Consider the following 22,392-nt stretch of genomic DNA (forward strand, 5'->3'; position numbering starts at 1 on the left):
AGTCGTCTTCTGTAATGAAAGTTTTCATTGACGGTGAAGGAGCTAGCATGCTTTGTTATTGCTCTGGCATTAAGATTTTGGTACTGCCCTTCTTGGACATTAAATAGATTCTGCAGTTGGAAAAGTTCTGCAAATGTGGTGTTGACAAGGGTATGTCACGGTTCACTCTGGGCTTACCGTCGAAGTTGATGAGAGGTGGGGAACGACCCCGGTTCTGGCAGCTTCTGCTTTGGCCGAGGTAGGGGCGACCCCTTCCGGTAGCCACGGTGCTGTTTGACAATAGCAAGCCACGACAGTCCGTGCCCTCCAGAAGGAGTCCCAGAGGAAAAACCCCAAAAGGGTAAAAAAAAAACTCCAACAGGAACTCCCTGAAACAGAAGGGGGACACAAGGACGTTAGGGCGGAAGATGCTGGCGTTCAGGAGTACTGGAGACGAAAGACAGGTCAAGAATAACTGGCTTCTCAAGAGGAAACCAGCCGGAGCGTGACTACCACCACAGAAGTGTTGCAACGCAATGAGAAAGAAGCTAAATTCCCCTTATATACCCCCTAGACAGGAAGTGAAAAACAGGAAGTAGAAATACCACCATCTTGGATTGGGGAAAAGGTCATGATTAATGATAGGGAACATATGCCTAGAAAAGAAAAGCAATGCATGCAGGGAAGAGAGGATGTGAACAGCATGTTTGGAAAGGAGAAAGCATGCATAAAAAGAAATCATGTGCATGCAGTCGGCTTTTGCCTGTGTGACCGGTAAGTGAGGGAAAAGAGGGTTTCTAGAATATATATAATGTTAAGCGCACTAAATGCGCTATGCGCGGCAGGTTCGAGACCCGACTCGGAGTCTCTTCCCCTGCCGCGTCTGCCCTGGAAGTGGCGAACGAAGGAAGGGGGCGCGGTGAGTGCCGCAACCCCTGACCCGAGTGCCGCGCCGCGCCGGCCTGTGTTTCCGGCCGCGGCGCGACAGGGTAATGTTGATGGAAATGTTGTCGACTGAGTTGGCGCTAATGCAGCAGATGCCAACAGCATTGTCAAGCAGTACCAGTGGCGACTGTGGTCAGTTGGGTCTTCATTTAAGAAAGCAAATACTGAGGAATGGAGACTGAAGAAGATGATGGTGCTTATTTTACCATCTGAAAAACTGCTGACGCTTTAGATTTCGATGGTAAAGTTTCACCCTTTGTTTGTTTGTTGATGGCGTTCCCAGTAGAGGAGAGGGTGAACATTTGATGACACCATGGTTGAAGATGGCAAGCTAGAAGTTCTACGTGCTTTTTGCCATCCATGTGTGAATGCATGCGTCAAGGCATATGCCAACACAAGGCTGACAGTCTTACAAAGGCTGCCAATGTTTATGCATGCTTCATGACATTTGTGTTGTGATGGGTGCATCGTAAACAGTTACTTTCCTTCAGGAGCGCTCTTTCTGGTGGTATTCATCCTACCTGCAGATTGATCCTCTTGTGGATATCCTAGGCACAAACTGGTTCTGGATACTTTCTCAAACGTTCTTCCATACCAGTAGAGGCTACAGGTTTAGTGTCTGTGCTGGGAACAAAACCAAATAGATGTTACTTAGCCTTAAAATGCCTGTTCCAATGTCCAGATGTCTGTTTCCCATTCAATTTTTTCTGTGCTTTCGAGGTAGTTAGGATGGGAATCGTATCATTATTTTCAAGGTGTAGTGCAACAATTAACTTGCAATTTTATTCAGAAGATTACTCTGCACCAACCTTGAAGATAGGAAGGTGGGAGGGATCAGTGAAGAATCTGCAGGTAGAGTATCCACTAGAAAAAGCATTGCCAAAGGTAATTAACATTTTCTTCTGATGGGTGCTTGTGCCATCCTCACATTCTAAATATTCACCAACAATACCCAATTCAGTCGGAGAACTTGAAGGCTGGTCATACAAGGAGGATTTGCCCTCGTGGACTGAGCTCTGAAGCCCTCTGGAGGCTCTTTGTTTGAAGGTGCATAGTGCATCTTGATACACAAGATAATCCACCTGGAGAGTGTCCTCTTTTGTACCTCCTTGTGCTTCCTGTTGCCTACGTACCCTATAAAGAGCTGGTCATCATTTTGTATGCCCTTTGTTGAGTCAGTAATAAAAACTGACGGTTCTTTTGGAATCTAGTCTGTGGAGCCTTTCTTCCTCCTTGGTGGAATGCAATGAAGGGTAAATTAATAGATTGACCTAAAGGAAAAGGCCTTGGCAAGAAAGCAGCTCTCATAGAGCAACCAATCTTGTCTGGAAATAAGCAAGTGGGCAGGGGCTTCTGGGAGTGAGGCGATTAGTGCTTGCAACTCATTTGAAATGTTCACCAATGTTATTGCAATCAGAAAAAAATATTTTAAACGTGAGTAACCTTAACCAGTATATGGATTGGTTTGAAAGAGAACCCCATCAAAAATACAGTAAGATTGGGATGCCATGGGGGCACCCTGGGAGGAAACAAGTTGGTCAGTCCCTTCAAAAACTTAATAACAATAGGAGATTTAAATAAGGATGGGTGGTCTTGGGTACAGAGGAAATCCAACAAGGCTGGCAGGTATTCTTCACAGTGCCCACCGCCCAGCCGTGCCATTGATGAAGCAAAGTTTAGAATGTCTGACAGGTGAGCTTTTAATGGAACCACATTGCTCTTGGCACACTGTGTGACAAACCTTTTTCACCTTCCAGAGCATACTGTTCTGCTGAATATTCTTTGAGTTGATAAAATAACATCCACCACTTCTGGAGGCAATAAAATCCAGCTTTTCTGAAACATGTTTAGGTGCTTCTGCCCAGTCTGCAGGCATGTAGGTAGAGGCTGTGTAGGTTGGGTTGCAGCACTTGCCCCTTTGACTGGGAGAGACAGAAGACACAGGGAGAAGTGCAGAAGGTCTGCACACCACACCCCTCTCAGCCAGCCTGGGAAGTAAGGATTACTTGGGCCTGGTCTTGGTGAATCTTCATCAGAAACCTAGGAATCAAGGATATGGAATGAGAAGAATAATGAGTTATAGAACGTTACTTCAACCAAAAAGTGCCTTTCAAAGCTCCCTGCAACGGATACTCCAGGGCACCGAACTATGGGCAGTCGAGTGGCAAACAGGTCCACTAAAGGTGTGCCCCTTTGGGAAAATATGTACTGCACCACCGTCTGGTGGAGATGTCATCTTTGTTTGACAAGATGACATCAACTCACCCTGATGGCTTTCTCGAGTTTAAGGGTGTTACATGGGAGGTTCTACTATGTCTGCCCCAAGAGGAACTCTCCCACACATACGTCACTCTCTGTGGAACTACAGTAGTGCGAGTAACCCAGAGGAAGGTGAAAATACGAGCCCTAAGACCATCAACCCTGGGCACCTGCCAACTTGCTCCAGCCTGACTGTATTGTCACAGACCAAGGGAAAGGCATGAAGTACCAGGGACCAGAGGATCACACAAGATCTAAACCTCTTGCTTCTGAGAGGCCAGCTCCACATCTAGGCATGAAGGGCTAAGCCTGTATTTGCACCAGAGGATCAAACTAGTCTGTCATTGTACGTGAAGCTGAATCCACCTTTATGGGCTTGTGCCCATGACCATAGTTTCCTGCCGCTCCGGTGAGTCCTGAGATTTGCACCTATGATTTGCACTTTGCTCCTCCCGGAGGCGGTCTCTGTCACAGTCCCAATCTCCCAGCTCCTCCTTGGTTGAGCCTGCCTTTTGCACTTAACTGGTGGTTGTTGAGAGATCATTCACCAAGGCAGCCAGTAGTGAGCTTCACTGTGGGAATACATACAAGAGGAGGGCATCCTTGCTCTCAAACAGTTTGAATCCGCTCTGAAACATAGGAAGCATTAAAAATGGGAACACACCAGGAGACATCTCCAACCGCAGTCACCAGTGCAGCTTTCAGGGCCTGAAAATCAGCCTTTGGCATCAGTCAGAGTACCCCAACTGACACTTCTGTTTCGATCCAGGTTTTTATCCAGGCTTATGTCTTAGTTCCAATCATAACTGTTGGTTCGATGGCATCTGTCGCTGTAGATACACATGGTATGCATGAGCTCGCCATCTGGTGTTGGGTCGGAGTGTTACAAGTTGTTTTTCTTCGAAGAAGTGTTTTCGAGTCACGGGGCCGAGTGACTCCACCTTCTGTGCTCATTGCGCATGGGCGTCGACTCCATCTTCGATTGTTTTCTTTCCGCCATCGGGTTCGGACGTGTTCCTGTCGCTCCGAGTTTCGGAACGGAAAGATAGCTGAAGACGGAAGATTTTCGACGGTATCGTTGCGATCCGGTTAGAGATAGACACATACGACGACGCGTTGAACATCGAAGCGCTTCGGTGCCCTTCGGGGTAGATTTCGGCACCCCGTCGGGGCCTAGTCGGCCCGACCGCGTGGAGGACAACGCCGATGGAACGGACCCCGTTTCGATTCTGCCCCGAATGCCACAACAAATATCCTTATACGGACCTACACTCGGTCTGTAATCTGTGCCTGTCACCCGAGCACAGCGAAGAATCCTGTGAGGCCTGTCGGGCGTTCCGGTCCCGAAAAACTCTGCGAGACCGTCGAGCGAGAAGATTGCAGATGGCGTCCACGCCAAAAGAGCGTCGACAGTTCGAGACAGAAGAGGAACAGGAGGAATCCTTTTCCATCCAGGATTCAGACTCCGACGAGCTACACTCTACAAGAACTGTGAGTAAGACGTCGAGATCAAACCTTAAAAAAGGAAAGAAGGCCCAGGGGACGCCACTGCCAACCGGCCATGGCTCCACCCAAATTCTCGGTGACCAACAATCGGCACCGAAAAAGGCCCATTCAGTGTCGAGATCGTCCGACTCCGGTCGAGACACCGGCACGCAGCCTCCTCGAGACCGAGAGAGTGCTAAACAGAAGCATCGACACCGAGAGTTCGGTGTCGACACGGATCGACGCCGAGACAGTGGCGCCGAAGACCATAGAGGCCCAGAATTTTCGGCACAGAAAAAGAGGAAGGTTACCTCGGAGCCGAAAAAACAATCGACAGGGTTTTCGGAGCCGAAAAAAGCGACATCAGACCCTGTTTCTGGCTCCTACACTGAAGAGCATTCTATGTCTTCTCAAATGAAGAAACATAGATTTGAACAAGAACTGCAATCCACTGACGTGGATCACACGCAAAAGCGTATCTTTATTCAGCAGGGGACTGGGAAGATCAGTACCCTTCCACCTGTCAAACGAAAGAGAACGCTTCAGTTTACTCCTCAGCAACAAACAGCACAAAAGGTAACACCTCCTCCCTCGCCTCCACCTGTAACTCCGGCTTCGCCAACTTACACCCCGTCACATTCGCCAGCTCACACCGCCATGAGCCACGATGACCAAGATCAGGATGCGTGGGACTTGTACGACGCACCAGTGTCTGATAACAGCCCAGACACATACCCAACTAGGCCATCACCACCGGAAGACAGCACAGCCTACTCACAAGTGGTGGCTAGAGCAGCACTATTCCATAATGTGGAACTACACTCGGAACAAGTAGAGGATGATTTTTTATTTAACACCCTCTCCTCAACCCACAGCTCCTACCAAAGCCTGCCGATGCTCCCAGGCATGCTACGCCATGCAAAGGACATTTTCAAGGAGCCAGTTAAAAGTAGGGCAGTGACGCCTAGGGTGGACAAAAAGTATAAGGCGCCTCCTACGGACCCCGTATTCATCACCTCTCAGCTGCCACCAGACTCTGTGGTGGTAGGGGCTGCCAGAAAACGGGCAAACTCACACACTTCTGGGGATGCACCTCCCCCAGATAAAGAAAGTAGGAAGTTCGATGCAGCCGGGAAGAGGGTTGCTGTCCAAGCAGCAAACCAGTGGCGCATCGCAAATTCACAAGCGCTGCTAGCGCGATACGACAGAGCCCACTGGGATGAGATGCAGCATCTCATTGAACATCTCCCAAAAGATCTGCAAAAAAGAGCAAAACAGGTTGTTGAGGAGGGTCAAAACATTTCCAACAATCAAATACGCTCCTCCATGGATGCAGCAGACACGGCCGCAAGAACCATTAATACGTCGGTTACCATCCGTAGGCACGCATGGCTCAGAACGTCTGGATTCAAGCCAGAAATTCAGCAGGCAGTGCTTAACATGCCAGTAAACGAGAAACTTCTGTTCGGTCCGGAGGTCGACACAGCCATAGAAAAGCTCAAGAAGGACACTGACACTGCCAAGGCCATGGGCGCACTCTACTCCCCGCAGAGCAGAGGATCTTATAACACCTTCCGCAAAACACCTTTTAGAGGAGGGTTTCGGGGTCAGGCCACACAAGCTAGCACCTCACAGTCCGCACCGCCCACCTACCAGGGACAGTACAGGGGAGGTTTTCGGGGCCAGTATAGAGGGGGGCAATTTCCTAGGAATAGAGGAAGATTTCAAAGCCCCAAAACCACTACCAACAAGCAGTGACTCACACGTCACTCACCCCTCCCACACAACACCAGTGGGGGGGAGGATACATCAATATTACGAAGCATGGGACAAAATAACTACAGACACATGGGTCCTAGCAATTATCCAACATGGTTATTGCATAGAATTCATGCAATTCCCTCCAGACATACCACCAAAATCACAAAATTTATCAAAATACCATTCACAGCTTCTAGAGATAGAAGTTCAAGCACTACTGCAAAAAAATGCAATAGAATTAGTACCAAGCACACAAATAAACACAGGAGTTTATTCACTGTACTTCTTGATACCAAAAAAGGACGAAACACTGAGACCAATTCTAGACCTCAGGGTAGTAAACACATTCATCAAATCAGACCACTTTCACATGGTCACACTACAAGAAGTGTTACCATTGCTCAGAAAACACGACTACATGACAACCCTAGACCTCAAGGACGCATATTTCCATATACCAATACATCAATCACACAGGAAATATCTAAGGTTTGTATTCAAAGGAATACATTACCAATTCAAAGTATTGCCTTTTGGTTTAACAACCGCTCCAAGAGTATTCACAAAATGCCTAGCAGTAGTCGCTGCACACATCAGAAGGCAGCAAATACATGTGTTCCCGTATCTAGACGACTGGCTAATCAAAACCAGTTCGCTCACACAATGCTCAAACCACACAAATCAAGTCATACAAACCCTCTACAATCTAGGGTTCACCGTCAACTTTGCAAAATCAAACATTCTGCCAAGCAAAGTACAGCAATATCTAGGAGCCATAATAGACACGACAAAAGGAGTAGCAACGCCAACTCCACAAAGGATCCACAATTTCAACAGGGTCATTCAACACATGTCTCCAAACCAAACAATACAAGCAAGAACAATACTACAGCTCCTAGGCATGATGTCCTCATGCATAGCCATTGTCCCAAACGCAAGACTGCACATGAGGCCCTTACAACAGTGCCTAGCCTCACAGTGGTCTCAAGCACAGGGTCACCTTCTAGATCTGGTGTTGCTAGACCGCCAAACTTACCTATCGCTTCTATGGTGGAACAGTATAAATTTAAACATAGGGCGGCCTTTCCAAGACCCAGTGCCACAGTACGTAATAACAACAGATGCTTCCATGACAGGGTGGGGAGCACATCTCAATCAACACAACATAAGAGGACAATGGAACATACATCAAACAAAACTGCATATAAATCATCTAGAATTATTAGCAGTTTTTCAAGCACTAAAAGCTTTCCAACCAATCATAACCCACAAATACATCCTTGTCAAAACAGACAACATGACAACGATGTATTATCTAAACAAACAAGGAGGAACACATTCAACGCAGTTAAGCTTGTTAGCTCAACAAATATGGAAGTGGGCAATCCACCATCAAATTGGTCTAATAGCACAGTTTATTCCGGGGATCCAGAATCAGCTGGCAGACAATCTCTCTCGAGATCACCAGCAAGTCCACGAATGGGAAATCCACCCACAAATTCTGAACACCTACTTCACACTCTGGGGAACACCACAAATAGACTTATTTGCAACAAAAGAGAACGCAAAATGCCAAAACTTCGCGTCCAGATACCCACACAAGCAATCCCAAGGCAATGCCCTATGGATGAACTGGTCAGGAATATTTGCTTACGCTTTTCCTCCTCTCCCTCTCCTTCCTTACCTAGTAAACAAATTGAGTCAAAACAAACTCAAACTCATTTTAATAGCACCAACGTGGGCAAGACAACCCTGGTACACAACACTGCTAGATCTGTCTGTAGTACCACACATCAAACTGCCCAACAAACCAGATCTGTTAACGCAACACAACCAACAGATCAGACACCCGGACCCAGCATCGCTGAATCTAGCAATCTGGCTCCTGAAATCCTAGAATTCGGACACTTACAACTTAGCCAAGAGTGTATGGAAGTCATAAAGCAGGCCAGAAGGCCATCCACTAGACACTGCTACGCAAGTAAGTGGAAAAGATTTGTTTGGTACTGCCATCATAATCAGATACAACCACTAGAGGCAACTCCAAAACATATAGTAAATTACTTGCTCCATTTACAAAAAGCAAAGCTAGCCTTCTCTTCTATTAAAATACATCTTGCAGCAATATCTGCATACCTGCAAACTACATATTCAACTTCCTTGTATAGGATACCAGTTATCAAAGCATTCATAGAAGGGCTTAAAAGAATTATACCACCAAGAACACCACCTGTTCCTTCATGGAACCTAAACGTGGTTCTAACAAGACTCATGGGCCCACCTTTCGAACCCATGCACTCTTGCGGAATACAATTCCTCACCTGGAAAGTTGCCTTTCTCATCGCCATTACATCTCTAAGAAGAGTAAGTGAAATTCAAGCGTTCACAACACAAGAGCCTTTTATACAAATACATAAAAATAAGGTCGTCCTACGACCTAATCCAAAATTTTTACCAAAAGTTATTTCTCCATTCCATCTAAATCAAACGGTAGAACTACCAGTATTCTTCCCACAGCCAGATTCTGTGGCTGAAAGAGCACTACATACATTAGATGTCAAAAGAGCATTAATGTACTACATTGACAGAACGAAGAACATCAGAAAAACTAAACAGCTATTTATTGCATTCCAAAAACCTCATGCAGGTAACCCAATATCAAAACAAGGTATAGCCAGATGGATAGTTAAATGCATCCAAATCTGCTACCTTAAAGCAAAAAGACAACTGCCCATTACTCCCAGGGCACATTCAACAAGGAAAAAAGGTGCTTCAATGGCCTTTTTAGGAAACATCCCAATGCAAGAAATATGTAAGGCAGCCACTTGGTCTACGCCTCACACATTCACCAAACACTACTGTATAGATGTGCTATCCGCACAACAAGCTACAGTAGGTCAAGCTGTATTAAGAACTCTATTTCAGACAACTTCTACTCCTACAGGCTAAACCACCGCTTATGGGGAACTAACTGCTTACTAGTCTATGCATACCATGTGTATCTACAGCGACAGATGCCATCGAACTGAAAATGTCACTTACCCAGTGTACATCTGTTCGTGGCATCAGTCGCTGAGATTCACATGGACCCACCCACCTCCCCGGAAGCCTGTAGCAGTTCAGAAGTTACCTTCAATTTTGTACATTTGTATATATATTACTTAATCCTTTAATAGGTACATACTTACATTTTTCATTGCGCGGGCACTATTACTATAGTACAACTCCTACCTCACCCTCTGCGGGGAAAACAATCGAAGATGGAGTCGACGCCCATGCGCAATGAGCACAGAAGGTGGAGTCACTCGGCCCCGTGACTCGAAAACACTTCTTCGAAGAAAAACAACTTGTAACACTCCGACCCAACACCAGATGGCGAGCTCATGCATACCATGTGAATCTCAGCGACTGATGCCACGAACAGATGTACACTGGGTAAGTGACATTTTCATTCCTTCGCTAGTGGACGATTTTTCTGTGGTTCCCGCCTTAAAGAAGGAATACTCAAAAAGCCAAAAACAGACAGGGACAGATATAATAGAAGCCTCAAAAGCCTACATTCTACCAGATGCTACCATGCCGTCCTGGCAAGGTGCTGGAAACGCTGCACATTGTGACACTATCACCCCCCTAAAGAACGAGCACATCTATGCTTTATATTTACAATTGCCCCTGCACCATGTCCGGCTTTGGCCAAAGAGCACAAAGGCCTCAAGTAAGCCAATGACATGTGGAAGAAGCAGTCGCCAAACCTGAGATTTTTAAAGAATTTGGGCATTCAGATGTAGTGAAGCACCACAAAGGAGGGGAACCTCCTGTGTAACAGCCTGAGAGTGGAGGCATAGGGAGAACCTCCTTTGTAGCAGCCTGAGAGTGGAAGAGCCTCTTGTGTTACATCCAGACATGGGGAGAACCTCTTGTGTAACAGCCTGAGCACCCCTTGTGTCACACCCAGACATGGGGAGAACCTCATGTAATTTGTAAATGTATTTATATAGTGCTTACTCCCCCCTAATGAGGTGCTGAAGCGCTTTTCGATTAGTAGCACGCTACTCTGGAACCCAAAAGGATTAGTGGTGGATTAGTATAGGGAAATATGAGTATAGTATTAGTATAAGGAATTATGAGTTAATTAGCGCGGTGGACATGTGAGTCTGTTAGTTGGATTGAATAGAATAGTGGAGGGATAGAAGAGGGAAGAATCCAGAAGTGTTTATTGGGATATCATAGTAGTAAGATATGGTTTGGGATGAGTAAAGGAGAGATGGAGGAAAGAGGAGCCTGTAGAATGAGATTAGAAAGATCACAGTAGTAAAGTGAGGTTTTGGATGAGTCAAAGGACAGATACCTGAGGGACAATTTAGTAGGGTTGTTTGAGAGATCATAATAGTAAAGTGAGGTTTGAGCTGAGCCAGGAGGGGTAGAGGGAGGAAGAGTCTAGGAAGGGTTATTTTGGGGTTCATAGTAGAATGAGGTATGGGGTGAGACAATGAGTGGGACAGAGGACAAATTGATAGTGGTATAGGGTGAGACAGAGTAATTCATTAAGAAGTGGGATTTTTCTTTCGTTTTTTTTTTCTTTTCTTGTACAGTAGGATTAAAGCATTACATAGACTATTAAATAGGAAGGGAAATATATGTGTAAGGAAAGATAATATATTGAGATTTAAAGTTGTATCGCATAAATGAAAAAGTTACTTACCTTCGATAACGCATTATCTGATAGAGACTTCTAGCTGCAGATTCCTTACCCTTGAATTTTCCCAGGCATAATACTGGATCTGGAAACTTTTGCTTGAGCAATACCCCTCCGGGCGCTGTCAGATGGCGCAGTTCGGTTTCGTGTGGGTTCATCGGCACCAGACATGACATTGCGGTCACCTATATAGGTGCCACCCAGGTGCACGGACGTCAGTTCCCCTCCCGCCGCATCAGCACAGATCCGGAGAAATCTACCTCTGTCACCTTTTGACAGGCCTTTTTTCCAACGTTTGGTTGAAGTTTTTTCTTGTTGGATTAGTTAAGGAAATCATCCAGGAAGGCAGGGTTTGAATAGTGTGGCGCCTGTCCCAGCGCCATGAAAGTTATTGATCCTTACCTTGCCTGGTGTCTTGAGCATCACCACAACCACGACTCAGTTGCCATCAGGCTGCCGGGCCATGTTGTCAAAAGCTTTGAAGAAGCGATCCCTAAAGCTGCTTACGGCCCAGCAGTTGATGACACCAGGTCGCGCGACTTCTTGTTGGTCTAGGTCCCGGTCGGGAAGGAGGTCATGGGACTGCTCCAGGAGCGCCAAGTCCTCATTGTGGCACTCGAGGTCCTCAGGACACTCTGGGAAGAAGAACAAAAAGAAGTCGTCCTAGGGAACTTCAACTCGTCCATTGGCTGACACGACAAGTGGGGAACATTGGCGTTCCAGGCACGGTTCTGCAGAGCCATTGCCCAGTCTGACACCGCACCTCCCTCTGTTTCTGGGAGCCAACGCGACACCAGCTAAGTCTCTGAAGAGGCTCTTGTTACATCCAGACATAGGGAGAACCTCCGGTGTAACAGCCTGAGAACAGAAGAGCTTCTCGTCTTATATCCAGATATGGGGAGAACCTCCTATGTAACAGCCTGAGAACCGAAGAGCCTCTCGTGTTACATCCAGACATAGGGAGACCTCCTGTGTAACAGTATGAGAGTGGAAGAGCCTCTCGTGTTACATCCAGACATAGGGAGAATCTACTATGTAACAGCCTGAGATCGGAGAACCTCTTGTGTTACATTCAGATATTAGGAGAAGAGCCTGAGGGAAGAACCTCTCGTGTTACATCCAGACATGGGGAGAACCTCCTGTGTAACAGTCTGAGAGCGAAAAACCTCTTGTGTTACATTCAGACATTAGGAGAAGAGCCTGAGAGAAGAACGGAAGAACCTCTTGTGTTACATCTAGACATTGGGAGAATCTACTATGTAACAGCCTGAGAGCAGAGAACCTCTCGTGTTACACGGGAGGTTCTCCCTATGTATGAATGTAACAGCCTGAGAGCGGAGAACCTCTCGTGTTACATTCATACATAGGTAGAACCTCCTGTGTAACAGCCTGAGAGCAGAGAACCTCTCGTGTTACATTCATACATAGGGAGAACCTCCTGTGTGACAGCCTGAGAGGGAACCTCTCGTGTTACATTCATACATAGGGAGAACCTCCTGTGTAACAGCCTGAGAGCAGAGAACCTCTCGTGTTACATTCATACATAGGGAGAACCTCCTGTGTGACAGCCTGAGAGAGAACCTCTTGTGTTACATTCATACATAGGGAGAACCTCCTGTGTGACAGCCTGAGAGAGAACCTCTCGTGTTACATTCATACATAGGGAGAACCTCCTGTGTAACAGCCTGAGAGGAGCACCTCTAGTGTTACATTCATACATAGGGAGAACCATCCTGGGCAACAGCCTGAGAGAGGAGAACCTCTAGTGTTACATTCATACATAGAAAGGCCAGCCAGAGAGTCTGGCAGTCTCTCGTGCTACATTCAGACGGGGAGAGAACAGTTTGAGAGGGGAGAACAGAACGGAAGAACCCCTGGTCACTTGCAGACATAGGGAGAACGTTCTGTGTAACAGCCCAGGGTTGGGAAATTGCCCTGTGTTGCGCGAGGAACAAGACAGCAAGAGGCAGGTGCAAGGAGAATGTGGAATTTATACCCCTGGGGGTAAAAAGTTTGAAAAAATAGTCTATAGGACATAAGACAGGGCGAGAAATGAAAGAAAATGAAAAAGTAATTAGCGGGTGAGGATGAGAAGAGAAAGACACGGTGCACCAGTGTGGAAAAAGATAAAACAGCCGAGGACGAAATAAAGATACAAAAGGGACCCCGAATAGACAGAGACATGCGATGCAACTTGTGTGGGAAGCGAAACGAGTTAGACAGACCGGGAGAGCAATATGCACTAATAAATTGACCTAGCGGCGTACGAGACAGAAGCAGAAAATATAGAAACTGGGGAAAAGGCGACATCTTGGAGGAGGAAGCAGAGAACGCGCTAGGACCCAGAGAGCGCTTTACTGCTGCCAGTCCCAAGGATAAATTCTGTGTGACTGGGAGCGAGGGGGAATGGAGGGAGGGGAGAGGGAGGTGCAAAAATGTGTGAGGGGGAGGGAGTTGGAGAGGGAGAGAAAAGAGAGGAGGAGGAGGAACGGGGCATGGTCAGAGAGGGGGGTGGGGAGCGGAGGAGGAGGGTCTCTCTGAGCTGGAGAAGAGGGGGCTGGGCAGCAGCTAAACCTTCCCTTCTTTGTTTGACTACAGACTAAAAAAAAAAAAAAAAATCCAGAAAAAAGAGGGTGCGAGAGAGAGACGGGGAGAGACAGAGTGGGGACTGCTGCTGTGCCTGGAATTAGATAACTAACACACAGCCCTGCTGCTGCAGCCTTTTATTTTAATTTCTGTGCATTCTTTGTATCCCTCCTAGTTTGGAGGAAAGGGTGAGAGCTGCCATTATCTCCCCTCCAGTGCAAGAAGGACAACAGCTCAGGACACAACCAGGCAAAAAAACAAACGAAGACACACACAAAACAGGCAGAAAAAAAAATAACAAAACGGGAACAGCAAACAAAAAGACCATCCAAAAAAAGAACCTGAAACACAGCCAAAAAAGCAAAACAGTGGGAAAAATAGCGCACGCAATCCCAGCCATCGCAGGTAAAATGTTATTTTTTGTTCCTTTAAATGTCTAATGAGAGTCTTCCCTGGTTTGTGTTTTTCTTAGCTTGGAGTGGTGCTACCCGCAGAGCTCAGTCCGTGCCTGGCGTTTTTTTTCAAGTTGTTGTGCGATTATAATTGTATATGCTCCCTGCTCCTTTTTTAAATTGTTTGTGTTGTTGCTTGTATATTGTGCATGTTTAGCTGCTCTCTTTTACTTGCATTTTCTTGGTTACGGTCTGTGTTTTTCTGTCCAGTGCAGACTAGAGCGACGGAGACTGAGAAGTCAGCTGGTCTCTCGTTTAAAAGGCACTTTCTTGAGAAGTGTGTGCCAGAGCTCTTTGTGTGCAGACAAGGGGTGAAAAAAAGATGCCTTGTTTTTGCTCTTCTCCCATGCCTCAGATTTTCGGCTGGAACACGGGCCATGTTTCCTGTGATTTAAGGGTTTAAAGACCCTGTCCCGTGGGGGAACTTGGAGAAAAAAATCAGCGAAGAATAATCATTTTTTAACTGTTTGGTGCCTGGTTTTGGGATGTCTGCTTTCTGTTTCTGTTGCCTGTTTCTGCACTGCTGGCTCCACGGTGGGGGTGTCATCCTCGGATTTTTGAGTGTTTGTTTTGGTCATTAAACAAGATTTTTCAGCTCAGAAGTGGGTGGTATGTGTTTGGGGTGAGGTGCACATATGTTTCTACACATTAGAAGTAATAGTCGACTTCAGGTTTTTGTACGCACAAATGAAGTTGTGTATTTTTTTCGGTGTGAAGTTCGCTGTTTTGGGGGAGGGGCACAGAAATCGTAGTTGAGATGTAATTGTGGAAAGAGTTGAGAAGGGGTGGGTTTGCTTACAGAGCGGGTGGGGAAGGCGGAGGGTGTTAGAGATTGTTAAAAAAGTTTTGGAGGCTGCTGGGCTATGAGGGGGAACAATGGCGTATTGTGGCTGGGAAGGGGGTCAGCTGTGGTCATGGCTCAGGGAGCATTTTACTCCTTTTGTGCTCCACTACGGGAGGGGGGGTGTGGATAATTTTAGTGCAGTTCCCTTCCAGAGACGACGTTGCACTTCCTCGCCTCTTTACCAGCCCCCCTTTAGAAGTAATGCCTCCGAGGAGTTGCGAAGGGGTTTCCAATTGGATGGTTTTAGAAGTTTGGAGAATGTTATATAGGGGTGTGTCTGTGAGCTATTCTTAGGACTGGGGGGAGGGGTGTTGTGTGCATAGAGGATCAGCCACTGTTGCAGAGCCCCCTCCCCCCCCCCCCCCCCCCCGCAACTCCTTGGCCAGACAAACCCCTCATCCCCTTTCCTCACCACCACACTCCAATAATTATCCAGACTCGCCATTGCTTTGTCAGTTACATTGCAAATGTTTTGAGGGGGTTGGGCGTTGAACACTCGGCCTCCACCTTTACCCTAGTTTTCACAATATTACAACTGTGCTTGCAGGGGTTGGAAGTGTGCTCGCTGTCCCTAACTACACTGTGATGTATGTGTTTTGCAAGTGTTGGGGGTTGTACACTTGGTCGCCAGCTTTACACTGATCTGTGTTTTATTTTGCATGTATAGATTCGGTGAGGTGTACTCACCTACTTGTCCTTCTGGATGTCCGATTTAATCTCGCCGGGCGATTTCGCTGTTTTTATGTTCTTAGGTCTTAGTCGCAGTTTATAGTTGTGTTTGACGTGGTCAGTGCTGCAAAGTTGTTTCGTGTGTGTGTGTGTTGTCTTTCACCTTTGTTTTCACTATTATTTATTTTGTATGTATTGGTAGGCTTTGAAGTGCATTTAACTCTTGATTTCCCTGTACATTCACACTTCGGGTTTCGTTGATAGTATCAATCTATACCCTTATTTTCTCCGTGCCCGGTTTTCAAAGATTCTGTTACCTTGCTGTAAATTATCCCCCCCCCCCCCCCGGTTTGTCCTTGGCATTTTGGGGGCTGGGGCAAGGGTGCAATCTGAGCTCAATCTTTTCCTGTCTTGTTTCGGATGTGCTACTGGAGCAGGTGGTACTGCTTGCGTACAGTTTTCTCTATTATTTTTTTTTCCTCTTTTTGCCTGTGGTCTGCTGGAGTGAGGTCGATTGCTTGGGTTTCATCTTTACCCTGGGCCCAGTATTTAGCAATTTGACATAGCATGTGCTTCCGGTTTGTTGGAGTACATGGGGGTGCCATAACAGCACAGCGTACCGGCGCCACTGGAAGATTTCTCAGATAGTTGCTTTACAGAAAAATTGTCATTAAAAATATGTTTGATCACTTCTCTACATCCATTGGTCTGTCCAAGTGTCATTCCCCTTGCTTCCTCCCATCATAGTATTTACAGCCTGTGACAGAGGGTCAACCCATTTCGTCCATTGGCTGGTATACCTTGAGTGACGGTATTGTATGATCTCATGTGTACAGCCGCCTGAAAAGGAGTGCAGTGCAGTGCCAGGATTCGTTTGCGTCGGCCAATGGGCAGCTACTTTATTTTTGATGGTTTCTTTTTCTTTTTTTTTTTGTGAGCCGTACTTTTTCTGGCACGTTTGCAAGAAAAAAAAAAGCACGCTCGTCAAGGCCAGGTCTGTTGGCTTTGCCAGTGCTTGTTTACATGTTTCCTATCCTCGGTTCATGATTTACATGGCTTTTGCATGCATACGGCGAGTGGGTGGGCTGCCAAACGAGGGAGGGCTACGTCTGGCTTCTGTAAATGTGTAGTCCTTCCCCCCCCCCCCCAAATGCACCTTTGCAACAATTATGCTTTTGAGAGGACAGGCGGGAATATGCATAAGACGGGCAGGGTGGTGGTTCTCGGGTACACCCTCCGTCCCGGGACCCACTCCTCGGCCGCTCACGGCCCGGCGGGCTCCGTCCTGCGCAGGGAGGCTGGCACCGCTCCTGCGCCTCGCTGACAAGAGGCCAGCCGGGGACAAGGTGGAGGGGAGGGAGCGCTGCGGCACCTGGGCATGCGCTCTGCGAGGCCCGGGGGCACGCGCTGCGTAACAGCGTGCGCGCCCCCGCTCTCCCCCCGCCCCATTCATGCTTCCCCCGTGTCTGTGGGGACCGCGCGCCTCCGCCCCGCCCAGGCTCAAGTGCGCACGCGCCAACCCCGGTTACTAGGTGGAAATCCAGCCAGGCCGTGTGTAATTATTGGACGCGCCCAGAGGCCGTGCGCTCGTAGTGTGGGCGCTACTTGTCATCCGAAAATGGATTACAAAAGTGCAGTTTTGGGTGCTAACATTTTTCCTCCTTAGCTAATGTTACAAGCCCTTTATTTTTTATGATTTTTTGAGGCAGTGCGAGCCTATGCATAAGGGGACGTGTCCAGCGTCCGGACTTTGAGTGTGCGGTTCTAGGCGGCGTGGAAGGGATTACAAAACGATATATTTTTTGATGGGAATATCGCCAACACATAATGAATGTTAAAATATATTTATTAATTGTTTTAATGATTTTTGAGTCCGTACGTTTGCCGCGAGGGCTAAGCGATGTCACCGACATTAATGTCTAATGCAGTGGAACCTGTACATTTCGGATTTTAGTTAACTTAATTTCTGTGCCTTTGCAGGGGTACCTGGTATTAAAATCTTCTTGGGGCTTGTTTAGACGTCAGAGTATATATAACAACGTGATCCATTTCATGTGTTGTGCTCGGCATAACACTCTGGGCGTCTTGTTGAGCTATGAAAGTCTCGTCCTGTGCGTTGACTACAATTCCAGAAGCGGGGGTGTTTCGGGTGTCAAACCTGCATCTATGCCCAATTGTGGTGTTGTATGTGGCTACTGAGTCCGGCTTGTTCGCCAGTTTTAGAGAACACCCTTGGAGGATTGCTTCCAGTCCTCGAGTCCAGATCAAGCATATTACAGTAGATTTGAAAGAGGCATCCACATTATTTTTTTAACGTATTCTTCAGTCCACAGACAGCAACTGAATGTATTGTGTCCGGCTCCATGGTCATCCCATTCAGAAGTTTCAAGACTAGTCAGAAAAAAACTACTGAATCACTTGAAGCGTCTTGCATGTACTTTCTTTGGGTGACTACAGTGAATTCAAGGAACAAATTAGAAGCCCTAACAATTTAGTTTAATATCCTGATATACATAGGTCAGATCTCAACAACCGGCGTAGTCAGCGCATAGTTGTTCAGTACTGGCAAGTTGATCTCCCTTTCACCCATTTGCTCTCCCCGTTCCTTCTGTACTGCTTCCCACCCACTTGAACTCTGTGTGTTGCTTCCAGCATCCCAAGTTACTTCAGTGCCCGATGTTACTTAAATGCTCACTGGCTCTCTCCGTGTTGCTTTTGCCCCACCGCCTCTATTGCTCCCCCACCTGCTTTGCTGTGCATTGCTTTCATGCCCCTCTCCTTGGGTTGCTCCCCCACCCATTTCCAAAAAATACACACATTCGTTTTTGTTTTTATATGCCTATTTGAGTTGGTTCGGCACATAAAAAGAAAAAAAAATGGGCACGTAATTTTGTAGACGCACCCACATAATGATGCGGTAGCCTTGTTTCCCCTTATGTAGCCATGCTGCACAGCATCAGGGGAGCTGTACAGCAAGGCTAAAAGGTATTGGCAAAGGAGTAGATTTCAAATAAAAGAACTGTTGACGTTGCCAATGCTTGTTATGTCTCGCTTGCAGACAGCTTCTAGCTGGAGTCTGGCTTCCACTGCAACAGTTTGCAGGCCAAACTCTCAAGTTTGGCCCTCTGAAACCCAAGACACCTGTGGGTTAAAGAAGCTTGCACTACTGGCGTGATATATTGGAATTTCCCAGTTAGTTAACTCTCTTGCTTAGTCTGGGTCATGTGGAAGCAATTCAGCATGTTCAGCCGGACCAACATAAGTTATGTTAGGATTCACCAACATCCAGGATGTGCTCAGGAATTGGAATCGGAACACCCAAGAACTCAAGACGTGCACACTGTGCATTGAGGAAGTGTGGTAAGACCTCATGGGTCATTTCCCCCATTTATTTATACCCTGCCTGTCTACGACCAGCTGAAGGGCTTCCCACATATGGGTCGACACATCACCTCCCCCGTGCCACTAGTCTAGCACAACATCATTACATCCCTCCCCAACTTGGTTTCTAACTGGAAAACAACACAACTAGCACACAGTCCCTCAGTCTCTGACTGGGTTAGTCTTTAGGCGGTACAGTTGGGAGCAAGTTGGCATCTCTCCCTCTTGAGTCACCAAGTGCAGGGACTCCTAGGGACCAATCGGGCATGGCTGAGCAACCAAACTGTCACTCCTCTCCGTGGGAACCTCCAGCCTGTTGCACCCAGATTTCCAGTGGGGATCACCTTGATACATTTCAGAAACCAACAACCGCAGAGGTACTTCCTCACTGACCCTATAACTGTGCCATTGGCATAATTGTTTCTTGTGGGCAAATTTTTTCTATGTCACCTTCAGACTAAAAACCCTTCGAGAACACTTTGATGCTAAGTTGGCGTACAGGCTGATAGGCCCGTACATGTCTCCTACAAGGACCTCCTTGTTTTTCATAACTAGGAAGAGAACATCTAAACTCTGGCCGTGTACAAATTACAGGGGTTTCAGTCTAGTGACTATCAAAGATTGTTACCCTTTGCCTCTCAGACATTTTGGGGGCATTTCAAGGAGTGATAGGCTCCTCTTACGTCTAATTTGAGGAGGACTATCACCTGATCAGGATCCGAACAGCTCACAAATGGAAAACAGCCTTCCAAGCACCTTTCGAGACTGAGTATTGGGTGATGCAGTTTGGTCTACGTAACCCACCGCCTTTTTTACAAGTGATCTATGAATGCTGTCTTGTCCGATCTGATCCTTCATCCAGTGCTTGTTTACCTAGATGATATCCCATGTCGAAGTGACAAAATTGTTGCCCAACATGAAAAAAATGGGAGTTTGAAGCAAATTCCACAGATTTAGGTCACGTCCTTTCTTCTAAGGGTCTGCCATGGATACTTGGAAGGGTTGAAGCCATGTGCGAGTGGCCCTTTCCTTTCTCAGCAACTGAGACGCAGAGCTTTCTAGGCCTAGAAAACTACTACTGGAAATTCATTAAGGAGTTTTCTAAGGTTGCCTGTTAACTTACAGATTTAATAAAACAAAAAAAAACAAAAAGAACAACACATTTCACAGGAGTAATGTTGGCACCCCAGCCTTTTAAAAATTTGATGACTTGTTATTTCGAACTTCCATCCTACTAAAACTTGATATTGCAAAGCCTTTATTGTTGTTGTAGGGACAGGTGCCTTAGGTCTATCTATAGGAGCCGTTTTAATTCATCTAGGTCATGATGGGGAAACATATCTCATTGCCTTCTTCTCAAAGAAGTTAAGGAGAGAAGCAGCCATTTCCGCAAATAAAGACTTCACAAGCCATCCCTCCACCCCACCCCCAAAGTCCAGCTCTTTACTCTTTTGAATGCTTAAAGAATTGCATTGTTTATACTCCCTGTTTTCTGGGTGATTGCCTACACACCAAAGCATGACAAATAGGGAACAACATAAGTTTCACTGTAAAGAATGTTGGCTTCTTAGGGTGACTGTAAAATGTTACCTAAGAACAGTTAATGAGAGACCAGATTTTAATGATCTCAATAAGAAAGTTTATGCCACTAGTAATATAGCTAGAGGTAAAGGGCAGTTGGAGATGTATGCTAAAAAAATGCTTTTGAAAAGTTATGATATATTTATGATAAAGGCAGTGTCATTCAAACGAAAAACTAAACCAATTATTTAGCAACAGTATCACAAGAAGAAAAGAGACTTGAAAACAAGAATAGGAGAAAAACGTTATTGCTTAGGTAGCCAGTTCAATTTATTGAATTATAGGTACAACCATGCCACGAGTAATTTGTGTGCATAAGAGATACTACCAGACAAGTATAAATTGTGTCTCTGGTGAACCTGACCATGATGAAGCAGATTATTTGACTTGCAGTGTGGTTTTATATGTGGGTGGTGGAAATGACTCTTGAGAAACCCCCACCACGTTGTAACATGAGGCTAAGTGTTACTGGGGCATTTCGTGTTTGGCTGGAGGGTATATCGACATTGAGCAAGAAGCAATGGGAACATGTAGGTCAGAGGGAAAACCGTATCGAGTAGATTAAACTCCAGGTGACCTGTGTAACACAGGCCATATATTGGATTTAGTCGAGTTTATTGGCAGACCTGTCATTTCAAGGAAGAAGAACGAGAAGGAAAGTCGAAATTGTTGAAAGGCAAGAAGCTATTTGGGATAGCTTCATCAGGAAGAGATCAGAAGCAAGTTGGGCTCTGTTAGGAATTCTTCTAGGTCAGTGGTTCCCAACCTTTTGGCTTCAGTGGACCCCCACTTTATCAATACTGGAACCCCCACTGAATCATTATTGGAATCCGGAGACCCCCCAGTGAGTCATTACTGAAAGCTGGGGACCTAATCTGTTAAAATTATTAAATTTTCTAAGTAGTTGCGGACCCCCAGGGGTCCCCGGACCACAGGTTGGGAACCACTGTTCTAGATAGTCAGCGTGGTCGGTGATAGTACTGATACTGCCAGTTATTAAAGCCAGGAGGGTGTTGACGTGCAAACCTATAAACATGAGATTAGAAGTATGAACTTCTCAAACATTGTGTTATAGTAAAAGACAGTGCTATCACTGCCATGTGCTGGGTTATGTGTTTGTCTTTAAGATATGTGTAAATTCAAACCAGGTATGGAAGGATCTTTACCAGAAGGTTAGTTTCAAGTTAATCGCATCTTGAGTGGATAACCCTTTTGTAACTTCCATTTAGCTCTTCCGTTGAATCAAGGCAGTGTGTTAATTTGAGTTTTAACTAGTACATTATGGGCATGCAGACATCCATTACCTGATACCGATTAAATAGTGTAATCATTGTTGTGAAACTTAAAAATTACAATTTACAGATTTTGTAACCACGGAGGTGTCTTATCAGTATGAAGGCAGAGTGCAGTTGTTGAGCTAATGACTCGAGTGGTTAAAGAAGCAAAACATTTGCTGTTGAATCCAAATTTTAGTAGCACGTGTGACTCCAGGTTACATTTCTAGCTTATTAGCACTGCTACCAATCTACTGACAGGTAAAATTTATTTTGCATTATGAGGAGGGTAGGTAGTAACTAATGAATTATGTCCAAGGTGTTTGTAAGAGACACTGACCTCGTTCTCATATTTGCAAACAAAGAGAAGGAAACTTGAGTGAAGGTTCAACTGAAGGAAATAAGAATGCACATGAACAGAGCTTGTGGAACGGAAGTAATTACAGATTGATATGTGCGTTCAACAAATTAACTGATAGT

At 46.1% G+C, this 22,392-nt stretch overlaps 1 protein-coding gene across 5 annotated transcripts in view; it reads left to right on the top strand.

Annotated features, from left to right (window-relative positions):
* The window catches only part of KDM6B (lysine demethylase 6B), a 511,446-nt gene that overhangs the window by 253,615 nt on the left and 235,439 nt on the right, over positions 1 to 22,392 (top strand). For 3 of the 5 annotated variants that reach the window (XM_069218684.1, XM_069218693.1, XM_069218688.1), the window contains exon 1: positions 13,661 to 14,116. The exons of the other annotated variants lie outside the window; for them this stretch is intronic. The gene's annotated coding sequence lies outside the window, so the exon portion shown is untranslated. Of the gene's footprint in view, positions 1 to 13,660; positions 14,117 to 22,392 lie in introns of those variants that run through there. 5 annotated transcript variants of the gene reach the window in all.

This window comes from Pleurodeles waltl, chromosome 12, assembly GCF_031143425.1.
Source record: "Pleurodeles waltl isolate 20211129_DDA chromosome 12, aPleWal1.hap1.20221129, whole genome shotgun sequence".
NCBI classification, from domain to species: Eukaryota; Metazoa; Chordata; class Amphibia; order Caudata; family Salamandridae; genus Pleurodeles; species Pleurodeles waltl.